The sequence below is a fragment of the Diprion similis genome, chromosome 14 (genome assembly GCF_021155765.1).
Source record: "Diprion similis isolate iyDipSimi1 chromosome 14, iyDipSimi1.1, whole genome shotgun sequence".
Taxonomy (NCBI): Eukaryota; Metazoa; Arthropoda; class Insecta; order Hymenoptera; family Diprionidae; genus Diprion; species Diprion similis.
In genome coordinates this window covers 1,690,494-1,706,913 of record NC_060118.1, presented here as the reverse complement: position 1 = coordinate 1,706,913, position 16,420 = coordinate 1,690,494, and the positions used below count along the sequence as shown (strand labels likewise).

Genomic DNA, 16,420 nt, shown 5'->3' with positions numbered 1-16,420 from the left:
TATTCAAAAAATCGTGCATGCTTAAATTGATTATAACGTTCCGAATGATGAGAAATTTTACGAAATTCCATATGCAAATCATTCAAAGTTTTCGAAAGTATCTCGCACGTACATCTTTTGAAAATTACAGAGCATTTTCAGGAATATTCAAAATTTGTAGAACTTGATTCGAAGTAGAGCTGCATATGAGATCGTTGATGTAATTTATAACCTGGAGAACGACTCCAGATCTAGTCAAATGTAATTCATAATTTCTCACTACATTTTTCAAAATTTAAACCTGAGTCGTTTTTAATCTTGCTCACGTTTGAATGAAATCGTTCTGAAATTCAGGAAAATAAATCGAATTGTTTTTAAATGATATTTTAAAATCGAATAAACATTGAACCTAAAATTAATCCGAATCTTCAAAATCCTATGAAATGTTAGGATATTTTATGAGATTTCAGGAAATATAATCATTCGAAAGATTGTCTCCGTGCAATTATTATTGAAATCTGGATGCCTCTAAACAAAATGTCTGAGAACATGTTGGCCATTTAGTCCAATAGTAAAATTAGCAAATTGAAATGTAGTCGAGCGTGTATTACGCTCGATTCCTTTATAGGTCTCCCCGCCACTGTGCCCCAGTATGCCGCCAGCAGCGCTGTAGTCGAGCATTTCGTACACAATCGAGTATAAGGCCAGCAATACTGAGTTTACGCATTAAGTATCTGGAATTGAAGTGCACATCGATTTCTCTTTTAAGGCACGGGTACTGACAAGAGAGATACATATGCTTATGGACAGTGATTCTAGGACGGTTAATTTTTTGTCCGAGTCATTTATGTTTGCAATGCAGAATCAGCCCACAGCGCCATCGCCGGCTGGATATAGAACAGGCTGAATCTTAATAAACATAACGAATCTCATGACCGTTGAATTAAACCCAAAAATACTAAATAGCGACACTTCATTTTTATGAAGTTGTTTCACACAGAAACGTTGAAGGTTGGGGCCCTCTGACTCTGGCTTGATAGGAGCTACTTCCGGAGACGGAAACCGCTAGGCGGCGCGAATGAACCGACTTACTCTGCTTACACGATCAATTCAAGTCGATCAGTGAAACATAACCGCATTTTGTAGGGATCGTAAGGATTAAATGAATAATAGAATGGCGCCAACTGTCAATGGATGACATACCCCACCACCCGAGGAATCAGCTTGTTCCCAGTGCTCCTAGCGAATTCATGTTCTGCTGCGTCACTTTCAGTGTCACTTTTCTTGAAAGCATTCAGATAGTAATAGGAGGGGTGTGGTAAATGGCAGAAATGAAGAAAGAAGAAATTCTAATCAAAAATCTCACCGCAAGTTAATTAAATGAAAATATAATATAATTGATCGAATGCATAAGGTGAAGAATAAGATTATTTGTGGATTCTTAACTACTTTCCCAGGAAAGCACCTGAGGGCAAAAGGATCACACCACAGCCTATTTACTTAGGTTATCACTGCGGTATCGTAGAGATGTAATTATACTGCAGAAAAGTTTAGGATGAACTATGAAGGGCAAGGTAATAACCATTGTTTCTGAGTCTGATTGTAAGCTCGTGAATCTTAATATTTCATTGACAGGTCAAACTTTGGTGCACTAACTACAATACGATGATAACAAATAATAACAATGGCGAGGTAACTTGATTCTTTTAACACGTTCCTAATACTTTGACAATTATTTGGTTGCAAGACTGAAAATTCTCTCTCGCATGACTGTTCGCTTCTTACATCATAAAATTCAAGACTTACCACATCTCTTCGACCACCAAATTACTTGAGGGAGGTCTCTTAGGTCGATCTCTCCGACTTAGATATAGTTCATATATAATGTTGAAGTGCATATAAAACTAGGCCACACGTACTTTTTTTATCAGCCCTTAAACATTCTAAGAAGATGAAACTGCCCTCCAAAAATGGAGGTATCAAGCATCAATATCGTTGTTCCGCCCTGTAACCTAGATTTTTCCATGCGATTGCCAATGGAGTACCTAACGATCATTACGTGAGGGTGAAATGTGTGCTGAGCGGTGGTAGTAAATGATTATTGTTGAGGTTGTGGTATATTGATAGCTTAAGTATATATGTTTGTTTGAGATATATGGTTTTACACTTTGATACAATGTTGTTTTTCTTACGCTCTCGGGAACAGACTGAGAACTCAGCTGAACGTGTACCCGCGTAACGAGGCAGCAATTTTGGGTGAAGGGAATTACCTGACCCCTTCTTACAATAAATATAATAGATCGACACCTCGCTTCAGCAGTACGCTCGCAAAATATATACACGTACATCTTTTCTCCATCTTCTCTGTAATAGCGTCTGTTATGATTAAACGGCTATAACTCAACAATTATAAATAACCAAGCTGCTCCCACGTAACGATAATGAATGAATATTGAAAACTGAAAAAGACTTAGCTTTCATTAAGGCGATCATTATTGTGAGTACATGGTGCTATAGTCCTATACAGGGCTGTGAAAGTTGTTCGAATGGTTGATGCGAATTTATAATGGTAAATTGGAATAGGTAATCGTTCAAAATGAATGCTTAAATATAATTTAATCTGGTAAAATGTATATATTAGGTTGATTTTTTTTTTTGAACGACAATTTTTTTTTTCATTTCCCATCAAAAATTTTGTTCGATATGTCGAACAAAAATTCCTTTGAAGTTATAGCCCTTAATATTAATATTAAGTACTCACCCAAGGCGTGAAAAGATTTCCCACATAAAATACACGTGGTTGGTTGGTTGGTTGGTGTAGAAGGACTGGGGATGGCCAGGCGCTCAGTCCTGTTGGATCATTGTGCCCGGGCCCTTTGGGGGTACCCCTAATGTGTAGGGAACGAGGTCAGGCCGGCCAGCTTCGCGAAATGAAGCAGCCTGCCCACCCCCATTTCCTCGATTTTGCCCTCGCCGGTGTAGTTAGCTCGGAGGGCCTGCTTACGCAGTCCCTCGAGCCCCCTACACTTGGTGATGATGTGGAGGGGGTCTCCTGTTCCCCCTCACATCTCGGGCACAGGGACTCTGATCTGAGTCCCAGGTGCACAAGGTGCTTGCCCGTGTACCAGTGTCCGGTGATGAGGCCCTTCACGGTCCTCAGCTCGGTCCTGTTCAGTCGTATCAGCGTGGCTGCTAGGGCTTGCGATGGCCCTCGGAATAGGGCCCTCGTGTAAGCCATGCCTGGTGCACAGTTCCAGAGGTCCGCAAAGCGGGCTTCCGTCCATTGCTTCGATAGGTATCTTATATGCTCTGGTGGTAGGCCGCGGAGGGAGCCCTTGTCGCTCGGTTGGCGCGAGGCCCCCTCTCTGGTCAGGTTGTGTGCTATTTCGTTGCCTTGGATGCCGCTGTGTCCTGGCACCCATACCAGGCTCACGCAGTTGTCCTTGGCCAGCCGTGATAAGACAGTGATGCAGTCCCAGGTCAGCACCGCAGGCGTCTAAGTGTTTGAGTACCGTCCGGCTGTCACTGCAGATATATATGTGTTTCCCTTTGTAGCCCATGCTCAGAATATGTCTGGCACAGGCTAGCAGGGCGTACATCTCGGTTTGTAGCACCGAGGCTGTGGGTCCCAGGGCAAGCGACCTGCTCGTCCTTGGTCCTTCACACCAGAAGCCGGCCCCGGTGCCCGTCTCAGTTTTGGACCCGTCTGTGTACCACACGAGTCCTTTTGAGGGGAGTACTTTGTCCGGGTTGTTTGCCCAGGTCTCTCTGAGCGGGTACGTTACCCTGAAAACTTGGTTAAACTGGAATCTGCTGGTGCAGCGGTCCCCGCTCTGTTCCAGGGCTGTCCGCGGTGCCCCTTCTCGGTTTAGTATCACAGTGCGTCCCAAACCGGTGCGCTTCCAGAGTCCTAGGTGCCTCAGGCGTAGCGCCGCCCTCCAGGCCTCCTCCTCCACTGTATTGTGTGGGGGCGGCCGGTCCAGAAGGGCCCCCATGGCAATAGTTGGGGTGGTTCGAAGGGCCCCTGTAATGCCTAGGATCGCTATCCTGTAGACGCGTTCGTATGCCTTCCGGTATGTGGCCCTGCTCATCGCGGGCCACCATACAAGCGAGGCGTAGGTGATTTGAGGTAGTATGATAGCCTTGAAAATCCTTCGAACTACCCTTGGTTGTAGACCCCAGGTCTGGCCCACCATCCTTCTACAGGCCCAGTAAGTGGCCGTGGCCTTCCGTGCCGGGCGGATGGTGTGGGCTTTCCATGTGAGTTTGGGGTCTAAGGTGACTCCTAGGTAGCGTACCTCGGTGGATAGGGTTAGCCTCGATCCGAATATCTCGACATGCCCCATCTTGAGTTTCCGCTTCCTGGTGAAAAGTACCATCTCGGTCTTGTTAGGATTGATCCTTAGTCTCTGAGATGTGCACCAGTTCTGTACAAAGTCCAGTGCCTTTTGCATCTTGCTTGTCATAGCTGGAAGGTGGTCGCCTGCGACGATCAATGCCACGTCGTCGGCGTAGCCCACCGCTGTCACCTTTAGCTCGCTGAGCCCTGTCAGCAGTCCGTCCACGACCAGGGTCCACAGCAGGGGGAAGAGAACGCCCCCCTGTGGGCAGGCCTTGCCGACCCGGACGCTTACTTCGGTACCTCCGAGCTGGGCGGTGACAGTCTTAGTCTGTAGCATCTGCCTGATCCAGTCGACCAGCATAGCGCTTAAGCCGAACTTCGTGGCAGCCTCACAAATTGCGTCGAAGGAGGTGTTGTTGAACGCCCCTTCGACGTCCATGAATACGCATAGCGCCGCTTTTTCCGGTGAAGTGGCCCGTCCACCTCCCTCACCAGGTGGTAGAGTGCCGTCTCTGTCGACCTACCGGCTTGGTAGGCGTGCTGCGCCCCCGAGAGGGGGTTTGCAGTTAGAGCCTCATACCTCATGAATCTGTCCACTAGTCGTTCCAGTGTTTTTAACAGGAACGATGTTAGGCTTATCCGTCTTCATAATTTGGCGTGGTCGTAGCAGCTCTTTCCCGTTTTAGGGATGAATACTACCCTGACCTCTCGCCAGTTCATGGGTATGTAGCGTAGCACTAGGCACGCTCTGAAAATGTTGTTTAGTCTAGCGATGAGGGCCTCGCTACCCCCCTGTAGGAGGGCCGGAAAGATCCCGTCCGTCCCCGGGCTTGTAAACCTATCGAAGGTGTCGATGGCCCATCTAATCCTAGCTATCGTTACGATTTCGCCTGCAGATTTCCAGTCCCCTGGTTCTCGCCTAGTCGAGCCGGCCTGTCGAGGCGGTCCCTGACTTGTGGCTTTGGACCCTGGGAAGTGGACCTCTAGCATGTGGGTAAGTATGTCTGACTGGCACTCTGCCATGCTGCCATCCGGCAGTGTAAGGCAGTCCAGTCTGGTTACCGGGCCTGATGAGAATACTCTGCGGAGCTTGGCCACTAGGGGTAAGGCCTCGGTCTCACTGCAGAAGCTCTTCCAGGCCTCCGTCTTTGATCTTTTTATCTGACTTTTGTACTTTTTCTGGGCAGCCTTGTAGGTCGCCCAGTCCGTGTCCTTGTTGGTCTTGAGGGCCCGGTTTAGGAATTTGCGGGAGCTCGCTCTGAGCTTACCCAGCTCTCCGTTCCACCAAGGGACCTTAGGCCTGTTTACCTTGGGCTTTGCAGGACATGCTGCCTCGAAGGCCTGGTTGATGGAGGTTTGCAGATGTATTACTTCGCCCTCTACCTCGTTTGCACTGTTCAGATGATTGCAGGGTCCCTGGAGCCTCCAGTTGAGCTCCTCCTTACAGGAGGGCCAGTCTGTGGCCCTGGGATTCCTGTGCGTACCCGTCGGTTCCAGCCCGCTTACCGTTGCGAGGGAGAACGTGATGCGCCTATGGTCTGAAAGTGTGTCCTCGTCTTGCACCCGCCAGTCACTGATGAGGTTCAGGAGCCGGGGGCTGCAGAGCGTGAGGTCTATCACTTCTTGTCTATTGGAGGTGATGAAGGTTGTTCTCGATCCTCTGTTTAGGATCTCGAGCTCGGCTGACGAGAGGTACTCCAGCAGCGCTGTGCCCCTCCTGTTGGTGTCGAAGCTGCCCCAGACCGTGTCGTGCGAGTTCGCGTCGCAACCCACTACGAGGTGTAACCCCTTGTCGGTGCAGTACCTGACCACCTTTTTTAATTCTTCCGTGGGAGATGGTTCCATGGAGTCATAAAAGAGGTAGACAGAGCAGACGACTATGTCGATTGTTTCGCCCTGCTCCCTTTTAAGCTAGATCAAGGCTGCTGCTAACTCCTTGCTGCAAAAGTGGCTGAGCCTTAGCGCCTGGTGTCTGCTGTTAATGAAGACCGCCGCCCTCGGACCGGGTCCAGCCGCGCCTTCCTCGCACACTAGTACGCCGATCTTCCTGTCCAGTCCTGAAACAAGTCCCTTGTTAATCCATGGTTCTTGAATGACTGATATGTTTGTTTGCTCCACCGCCAGGCTGCGGCTATGGATAGCCGAGGCCGCTTCACAGTGTTGCAAGTTGATCTGCGAAGATCTGATCTTCCTCGCGGGCAGCGGTCCGTGGGATATCAGCATCGCTGTTTTGGGGGGATTAGGGAGTATCTCTTATCGAGTCCTCCCTTTTCCCCTGACCGCTGGGTTCCCAGCAAGCTGGTGCCCCTGCGGCCGCTCTGCTGGTACGGGGAGCGCGCCCGACAGTGTCTTTTGAGACCCTGCCTGCACGCTCTCCCTACCAGCTTTGCTGAGCTCGTGGGCCCTCGGGGGACGACCCCTGGGCCTCACGGTGCAGCCTCCTTTCTCTCTCTTGGCGGTGCCCCTCGCACTCTGGGCCGCGGGGTGCAAACCCCTAGTCCCCGAGCCCGATAGGGTCTCGCCTCCCGTCGAGGTGGCGGCCCGAGAGGGCCTCGCAACCGTTGCCGGCGCCGGTGCACTCTCCCGTGACGTCACCCCGACCTCCTCTCTTCTTGTTGGGGTTGGGGGGTTCTCCGGTCCCTTCTTCGTCCCCGGGTGGCCCTCCTTAAAGGAGATTCGTCTCAGGCCGAATGGGGCCACGCCCCCCCCCCCCTCCCCCCCGCCCCTCCTCAACCTGTCCCTAGACTCGGCGTCCACGCCCAGCGCCAGATAGACGAATGTGGGTCCGTCCCTCCTGTCCCAGACCCTCCATAGGTGGGTCTGGAGACCGGCGTTTTGGCGTTTCAGCCTCCTCAAGATGGTCTCCGTGTTCACCGGTATACCGGGGATTAAGACCATCATCCACGTGAGTCTAGGCAGTTGCTCCCCTTCCAAAATTTAGAGGGAAGCCCCCGCCCAAGGCTCCAGGGTAGGGACCCTCTGGCGTAGCCAGGTCAACGGCCCCTCGTCTGAACACACGACCCATAGGACTCCCTGGTCGTGCCGGCTCCGTTCGAAACGCGGAACCTCCTCCCCCTCCGGGATGGAGTCCAGCGCCTCTCCCAGAGCCCGCACCACCAGGTCGCCCTGGTCCGAGCTGAAAGTGGCCCCGGGGTAGTCCGTGAGGGCGATGATCGCCCTTCGGCATCCCCGGGCCGCCTCCCTGTAGCTCCTGGGTCTTGGCCCCTCCCGGCCCCTTTTGGGGGCCTAGAGCACTTCTGGCGGCGTGCTGTCTGAGGGCCTGGGGGTCTTTTCATCCCCATTTCCCCCGTCAGCGCCCAGCTGTCCATCTGTCGCTCCTCGGTATCAGTCCGTCCATAAATTGGGTGGCCTGTCCCGGGGAGCACTGGCGTACCTGGCGGCTCTCCCCTGGGGTTCCTCTCCGAAGAGGTCTCGATGGCCAGTTTGGCCTTCATCGCCCTCCTCCTCGACGCCCCGCTGTGGCGAGCCTCACCTTTGTCTTCAGTTGCTGGGGGTGCGGAGGTTCCGGCCTGCGCCTGTCCTTCATACGATAGCTTCCACCTTGGCTTGGGAAGTTGGTCCGCGACCAGGGCCATAGTTCCCCTAGGCAGGTTTTTACGCCGGCCGGATTCCGTATAGCCCCAGCTGACCAGGAGTCATCCACCCTCGTCCCGTGGGCCGGTTGCCGGCCGCTATCCCAGTTCCGAGCACGAGTACGTAGGGACTACCTTGGCCGTCCTCCTATCCGCTACCTGGAGACGCGCTCGATCGGCGCTCAACCCATACCCCTTACCCCGTAAGGGGCGCGGGAAGCCGAGTAAAATACACGTGAATCGAAACATTTTTCTCAAATCTCTATAACTCAGCGAAGTTTCATGATATCACATTGGGCTTGGTTGCAATTTACGCAGAATCGAATGATCTTCAAAAGTGTCTTTAACTTCGTAAGTCCAACTTACACTGGTGAGATGGTACAGGTCACTCAAGTTGATTTTCACCCCAAATTCTCGTTTTTTCGCTGTTATCTCCGAAATAATCAACTTTACCGGAAAAATGTAACGAAAAATTTAGTTGGAAATTTAATTAGAAATCTAAAAGTTCTGTAGACCTAAATGCTCAAATTGATATTTCTTGAGATATAGAAATTTTACTTGTTTGTAGCATAAAATTTTCAAGGTTTATTGAATCAAACGTTTTAAATCATTGATATTCAATATTAGGGGTGTGCGAATATCGTTCGAATCGAATTGAATCGAATAATCATATTCGATTCGAAATTCGAAACTCAACGAATAATTCGAAAAAATTCGAATAATTCGAAAAAATTCGAATAATTCGAAAAAAATCGAATAATTCGAAAATTTTCGAATAATTCAAACAATTCGCGAATTATCGAAATATCACTGGATTTTCTATTATTTCCAATTTAAATTCCATTACATCGTGTATCAAAATATTCTACTTACAAATAATATAATTTTTGATTAAAAATCAATTACCCGGAGAAAACAAAATCAATTGCTTAATTTCAATATATCTTTATCTCTGTTAGTAACATAAAAATCTAGAAACTAATATTGCCAAGAGATCTTTTCAATTCATTTTGGTTTTTCTAATTATTAATTTTGGTTTGAAAAAAATCTATAAGAAACAGGTTCCACATGCAATGTTTTAAAATTCTCGAAATTAATTTCTCCAAGTTTTTTATACATATTTTTAATTTTTTGATTCATGAAAAAAAATAATTAACTTAGTCATTTTTTTCTATTATATGTCTACAATTTGAAATTTATCATGCAACAAAGCAGTAGAAAGAACGACAGCTAGCATAAACCCGCACTCGAACGTATTTGAATTGAACCTATCTTCAGGTCTCTTCCCAGTCTCGACAGTATTTTACTTCGGAAATCGGCTATTTACGGTAGTCTTCGGTGATCAGCTGAGAAGCATATAAATACAAACAAGCTTTTCACTAAACGTTTTTAAACGTATGTTTCAAAACGTTCAAGTGATTAATTATTTAATCTAAGTGTTCAATAAAAGGTAATTACAAAATACATATTAATTATTTTAAATAGTTATAGTGTTGATAATAATTGTCAAATAATTATACTAATGATAGAAATTTGGAGTAAAACCTACGCAGACGTTTGTATGTTTAACCTTAAATTTTAATGAAAAATAGAAAATTACGAATCACTTAATTTTAAAATTTTTTAAATATTATAATTTTAATAATTGATATAAAAGCACCATGATGAATCATGTTTATTCTGAGAAAATTAATTCTCGTTATAGGTTATCTTGGTAATTTCAAATAAAATACTGTGTCCCAAGAGAAAATTGAAATTTTTCCAACATTTCCAATGCTAAATGAATATCAAATGAATATTGATAACAGCGATTCCTAAAATGAAGGCGATGGTAATGGTGATAATGAAGGTGATGGTGACTCCTCTGAAGAGGTTATGAAAGATGAAAGCAACAATTCTCCTCGTAGCGTTGCTTGGACATATTTTAAGCGAGATAAACAAAATATTAAAAAAGCTATTTACAACATTTGTGCTCAAGTTCTCAGTTTACCGACAGGTAGTGTTATTTCAAATTAATTGATATTTTTGTTAACGACGTTCATGCTCTGTGCTGAAGTCAGATGATAACTATCTTTTTACAACATTTTTTTGAGTTTTGAAAATAATAATGATCAAGAAATATAAATAAGTCGTTGGTTTGGCGTCCGGGTTTATTGGTTATTAAATTTGACAAATCTGTCGTTTCTAATCTTGTAATCTGTTTTTAGATTGCTCGTTTTCAGTATGATGGAAAACGGACTCAAATAACTTCAATTGTACCATGTAAAACTATAAATATTAAATTAAAACATTCCATAACACCTTTTTTTAAATGCAAATCGTTAAACTACATATTTTAAAGAATATTTTGAAATTGAATACATGAATGAGTAAAACTGTATGTTAAAAATTTCGTTTTTGATCACTAATAACTTTTCAAAACTACTGATATTGAGTCTCCAATCTTTGAGAGAAATTATCATATAATTGAACTTATCAAAACTCAAAAATATAACCTTCTATCTATTATTACGTCTCACGCATGAAACTCCTTAACATTTGAGAATAAGCTATAAAAAGTTTTTAATTTTTGAGTAAAGATAGATACAGCATTAAAGTCTCAAGCATGATCGTCCTGAATCGTGAAAATATACTTATAAATCCGTATTTGTACAGGAACAACTTCACCAATGTTCAATCACCTTCGTGCTAAACATGAGGATGTTTATAAAATATGTATTGAAGAACCGAATAAAAAGCGCAAGAGTTCTGATCGTAATCAAGAGCAAGAAAGAAAAGAAAAAAGAAGAAGAGAAAGCACAATGACCAGGGCAGACAAACAGGAAATTGATCAACTCATTATGGAAATGATAGCCATCGATTTGAAACCATTTTCCTGCGTAGAAGATCGAGGTTTCAAGAACCTATTGGAAAAGTTAGCTCCTGATTATGAGCCACCATGTAGGACCACCTTTTCACGCAGTCTTGCTCCGATTTTATACTACAAAACAAAACAAAAGTTAATTAATGTCTTGGAACAAGATTTAGAATTGGGTATAATGAGCCTATCATTTACTACCGATTGTTGAAAATCGAGAGCAAATGATTGTTACATATCTTTGACTCTATATTACTTAACTGTTGACTATGTTCCTAAAAATCTAATATTGAATATTCAGCAGTTATTGGATCGTCATACTGGCAACAATCTTAAAACACACTTGAAATAAATGATGGATAGGTGGGATTTATCAGATATTGAGAATATCCCTATATTTTTCATTACTGATAATGCTCGAAACATATCATTAGCGACTTTTCAGTTGAGTGATAGCCACCTTTACTGCTTCGCGCATACTCTTCAACTTATGTTCAAAGATGCGGAATCGCATACTCCTAGTGTTGGAGAATTATTAGCCAAGGTAAATTTGATCATCGTTGAGGTTTATTGTACTACTAAAGCCAAAAGAAGGCATAAAAAAACTTTTTTTCAATTAACCTTGGGATATTGAAAACGTGAGAATATGTACTCACGTATTAAAAAAGAATTTGTTTTTTTTACACACTTTCGGCTGTAGTAACGCAATATATTGTTACAAAGGATAAAATCACCCGTTTTACCCCCTTTTCTAATGATCTAGTAGTCGGCATGTGACGCGAGAAAACTAAGTCTTCTCATGTCATCAAATGAATAAGGTTGCTGCGTCAACCGCTATTATTGTAAAAACAGATCTGTTTCAGACTTTGAGCTGATAACACGTTCTTTACCCCAAATACATTTTTCTCAAAGCATATTTCTCATTTAGCGCCTTTTAATTGCTCGCCTAACTAAGCTTCTTACCCTCATTTTACTCGTTACGCTAAAAGTGTAACAATATTCATTTACCGATTATTAACATTTAAGCTTCCTTTTCATTCCAGTTTCGAAAAATTGCCAGTCATTTTCATCGGTCGGATCCAGCACGACAGAAATTCGAAAAGGCTCAAAAGGCGCTAAATTGTGAACTTTTGCAGTTGGTTCAGATGGTGGTCACTAGGTGGAATTCAGAGTATGAGATGTTAGAAAGGATGCAAAGACTTCAAAAACCTTCGTCTCACGTTCTTGCTGATTCTACCGACACTGAGTTTCTTTTCGTATCTTTAAATATCGTATCGAATAATTGGAGAATCGCGCCAAAGTGCTAATGGTACGTCTTCGTCAGAGGGTAACAGAATTCAGCGTTACAATGTATATGTCTATTGCTTCAATATGTATATTGAAGCCATCCAAAACGCGTCTTCGTTTGTTGAAACAGTGCAAAAATATACATCAGCTAATAAACTTTGTCTGATTAGACCCGAAGAATTACAGATATTCCGCGAGAGTAAAACAGAAGAATGGAAAAAAGTGAAAGCAATCAAAGGCATTCACAAGACTCACGTCTGGAAAAAAGATATAGGTACGAACTGTATCTTCACTGCACGAACAAGTCAGCACCCTTGGGTTGAAGAAGCAACAATTTAAATAAATTGACGATGTATGAGATGCTTCAAACATAGTTACAGTGAATTCATGTTTATTGTAATATTGAACTGTTTTGGGATTAATATAGTCTTATTTTTGAATGGATTTTTCATACTTTTCCTACCTACTTCTTTCGTCGTATAAATGTATTAAACAGAAAGAAACAATGTAGCGACATAAAGAAATCGATTTACAGCACAAAATATAAGCTACCTGAAAATATAAAAAATTCGTGATATTGAAGAATTCATAACTCTTTTTACAGAACTAATCCGCTAACAAAACTTGTGCGAAGAGTTAGTATCTTTGAAGAACTATTCGAGGAAAAATTAGTGAGAGAAAAAAAAATATGCAATTCCCGAAAATCGGGGTTGAATTTTTTCGAATTATTTTAAATTACGTTGAATAACTCCGGCAATTTTGTGTCGATCTTCCTAAACTTGTAATTTTTTTACTGGGAATACTGCTTAATGACCTAAACTTTATCGTCCTGCAAGCTAAATTGGATTTTGAAAAGTCGTGTAAATTTGATGAACCATTTTATGTGAAATGTACATTTCGATGACACTGTATATATAAATATATATAGAAATGTGAATTTCGTCGCAGAGGCACAATTTGGATGTGTCTGTAAGATGTTATAGACAAGTGTAAGAGTATGACTGAGAGTGTAACTCGGTATCACTACTCAAGCCTGTTGGACGGACGCGGCCCTCCAACGAGGATATGAAGAAATCATATTGAAAGATGCGAAGTTGGTTTGCTAGAAAAATGCAATTTCGAATATTAATTGGTTGACTTGAAAAATTAACGACGGAGCCAGGAACCAAACCTGGTATCTAGAGATGCTTTGCCGGAGACTTACTCCACTAGACCACCTAGCCGCCCTGACACCAGTGTCATTAATTTCTCTCATTAACCTGTATTCGAAATGTTTTGTTTTCGTGTGCCGTATTGTATATGGAAATGTGAATTCCGTCGCAGAGGCACAATTTGAATGTGTCTGTAAGATGTTATAGACAAGTGTAAGTGTATGACTGAGAGTGTAACTCGGTATCACTTATCAAGCCTGTTGGACGGACGCGCCCCTCCAGTGACGAGATGGAACTTTGGAGTTTTTATCATTCATTTATAAGTGTTTCAAGAGTATACATGTCGATTTTCAACTAAAAATATTCATTAGAACCAAAGTCACAGCGCTCTGAAGACACCTCCCTCGAAAAAATGGACGCTCACTCTCTCCACGAAATCAGTTGATTGGCTTATCTGAGACTAAAAAAATTGGCAGTGTCAATATGTAAGCTTATATCCACGGAATGGACTATCATGAAGAGAAAATTTTGAAAATTTGATTTTTGACAGACTTCGGAACAAAAAATATCAAATTTCATGTATTTTTTGTCAACTTTTTGTTGAAAAAAAACTTGGAAATATTTCAAATTTTGGGATGATAAAAGATAATTCCGTGCGTCTATATATGCTGAGTCGACCCTATAAATTTGAAGTGAATCGGCCAAGCCGTTCTCGAGATATGATGGAGGAAATTTTGAAAAACATAGTATTGAGAAAACCACGTTTGAAGTTTCAAGTACAGCTACAACTATAAAAATTCTAACTTACCATCAATCTGCGATACCTAGTCCATAGACACATCACCTTCACAGTCCTTACATATTACAGTATCAGAAATAGCAGAAAATACAAACGCAAACTCTAAAATACAATACGCAAAACTTGAAGCAAGAGGAATCTCCATGTCCATGCCGTCCCGGAGTTTTTTCGCAGAAGCTGATGTATATTTTGTATCATTTTGGGTTGTGAAGCGGTTTCCACTAAATTTTCGTTTTTTATTATGACCAGGGTGTACATTATTAGTCGGGCTTCCTATTCTACCGCTCATTTTATAAATAAATAACTTATAACTGATCACGAGTTTCAAAATAATTTTTCGTAGATGTTGTGCTTTCCGAAACTAAACCAATACTAAAATAAATTTCACAACGTAAATAACTAATTGTTCCCTAAACTTGTTTAAACTTGTCTGTACCTGAATAAGCATATGTTTATATACAAGGGTCTCAGGTATCAGGCCGACAGAAAACAATAGGGTCGGCCTCTCAGCTCTCAACTCAGCGCTCCGAATACCTGCCTCTTCTAACTGCTGTATCTTTATACCGGCTTCGAATTTTCAAAATTCAGTTTACCACTCTATTCCAGATATATTAACGAAACAAGATATGCAAAAAAAAAAATCGATAATTTGAACCCGTCAAACCAGAGAACCCCTTAATATTTGTGTTTACAGATCACTTGAAAACGTCTTAAGCACGAAAACAACCTCAACTTTTTTGTCATAGGAATTTAGCATTATCTATGAGTTGGGGATACGGAAATACATCCAAGTTGAGAGTTTTTTCCGTGAGGGATACTAGTTTGAGAATCAACAACATTTTCAGTGACCTCTATAAATTCATATCCTGAGTTGAAATTCCCGAAATATTTACAACTTCACACGTAGAAAATGATGCAATAAAAAAAAAAAGATTCAAAAGAAGCAAAATAAAATTGAACTCTTAACTATTTAGGAAATTTTTTAAATTCAAAAAAATTCATGCAGTCTTAAACCATTTTGAATATGAACAAAAACCTTGAGCGGCCTCTTAAAATTTTCCAATGAAGCTGATTTTTGGTGAGCATTTTCAAAACATGTCAAACGGAATTAAATATTATTTTTTTTAAGGCCAACTAAATATGCGCTGATATTGATCTATTCGACCAAAGTAACAGATTTTTTGGAATATAGGAATTTCAACTAGGAAGCTTGGAGAAGAATCTGTAGTAGGTCGTCATTGCAAATACCTGGGCCCCAAGTCAGCTAACAGTGCGATGCGTGATTTTGCAATCACGGCGTTTTAAGGACATTTAGTTTTTCGGAAATCATGATGAAATATTCTTTCGAATTTGTTTCTGGAAGTACGGGTCTCCGCCGTATCAATACTTTCACCAGGCCACTTCCAAAAAGTGCAACAACTTTGAGAATCCGAGGTGGGAGGGCAAACTTTACATTGGTGTCTCGATAACGTGAAAGAAATCAAAATATTTTCTCGAATAATCACAGATTATCAGACTTTTCACGGGTTCTTCAGAATTACGTATTCCGATGAAGTGAAAAAAACTGCAAAAGTCTGATGATCTTTGAAGATCTACAAAAATTTGATGATTTATTTCACGTAATAAGTTGGCTTAAACAATAAGCTAGCAAAAATGGTTTACGAGTTCGCTGGTTTGCATTCGAACTTGCTACTAAAATGACATCTAGTGGGTATATCATCTTTCAAAAATTATTATTAATTAATTACGCAAGATGCCTGAAAAGTTGATCCGTAATTATCAATCAGCGGAACAAAATACGAAAATCAACGTCAGTCAAATCATGATATTTATTTAGGTGACTTCTTCAACGTAACTTGGTAGGCTCAGGATATGTTCGATTGATTTGAGACATTGCACTTCGAGAAAATCACGTAGACAAATATCGTGATTTGAGTGACGTTGATTTTCATTTTCAGCATACCTGATTATTAAAGACTAATTGACTCTTTGGGCATCTTAGGCTATTGAATGCAAATAACTCTCTGAAGATAACATTCCAGAATTTATTACAGTAGAGAGTTTCAATGTGAATGGAAATGAATTAATTAGTTGTCGTTTTTTCCATTTTTAGGTCTAGCTGGTTGAAATTGGCTGATCAGCTGGTTTTGACCGGATAACTGCCAGCTAATCAGCCAATTCAACTGTCTTGGCCGGCTAAATCGTATAAGACTGGTAACGACACTACATTCTTTTCCTCAACTTTACCAATTTAGTACGCCAAACCTGAAATCGCTTTCCAAGATGAGATGTATCTGGAAGACGGTTACCAAAGTGAATAATTTGTACGAGAGAAATAGTGATGAATCGGACACTTTAGCGACGTTGCACAAAGTGTACATTTGCATCTATTCGTATTTACTGTGTCTTCGC

General features: G+C 42.3%; 1 protein-coding gene and 1 long non-coding RNA gene across 2 annotated transcripts in view; one reads left to right on the top strand and one right to left on the bottom strand.

The window, feature by feature from the left end:
• LOC124414954 overlaps positions 1-16,420 on the top strand; it is a 256,017-nt gene that overhangs the window by 137,667 nt on the left and 101,930 nt on the right. The window lies entirely within an intron of this gene.
• LOC124414669 lies at positions 463-13,367 on the bottom strand. Its single transcript, XR_006930052.1, has 3 exons — positions 13,197-13,367; positions 10,086-10,089; positions 463-474 (listed from the first exon to the last, which is right to left on the bottom strand). It is a non-coding gene; the product is annotated as an uncharacterized LOC124414669 (long non-coding RNA).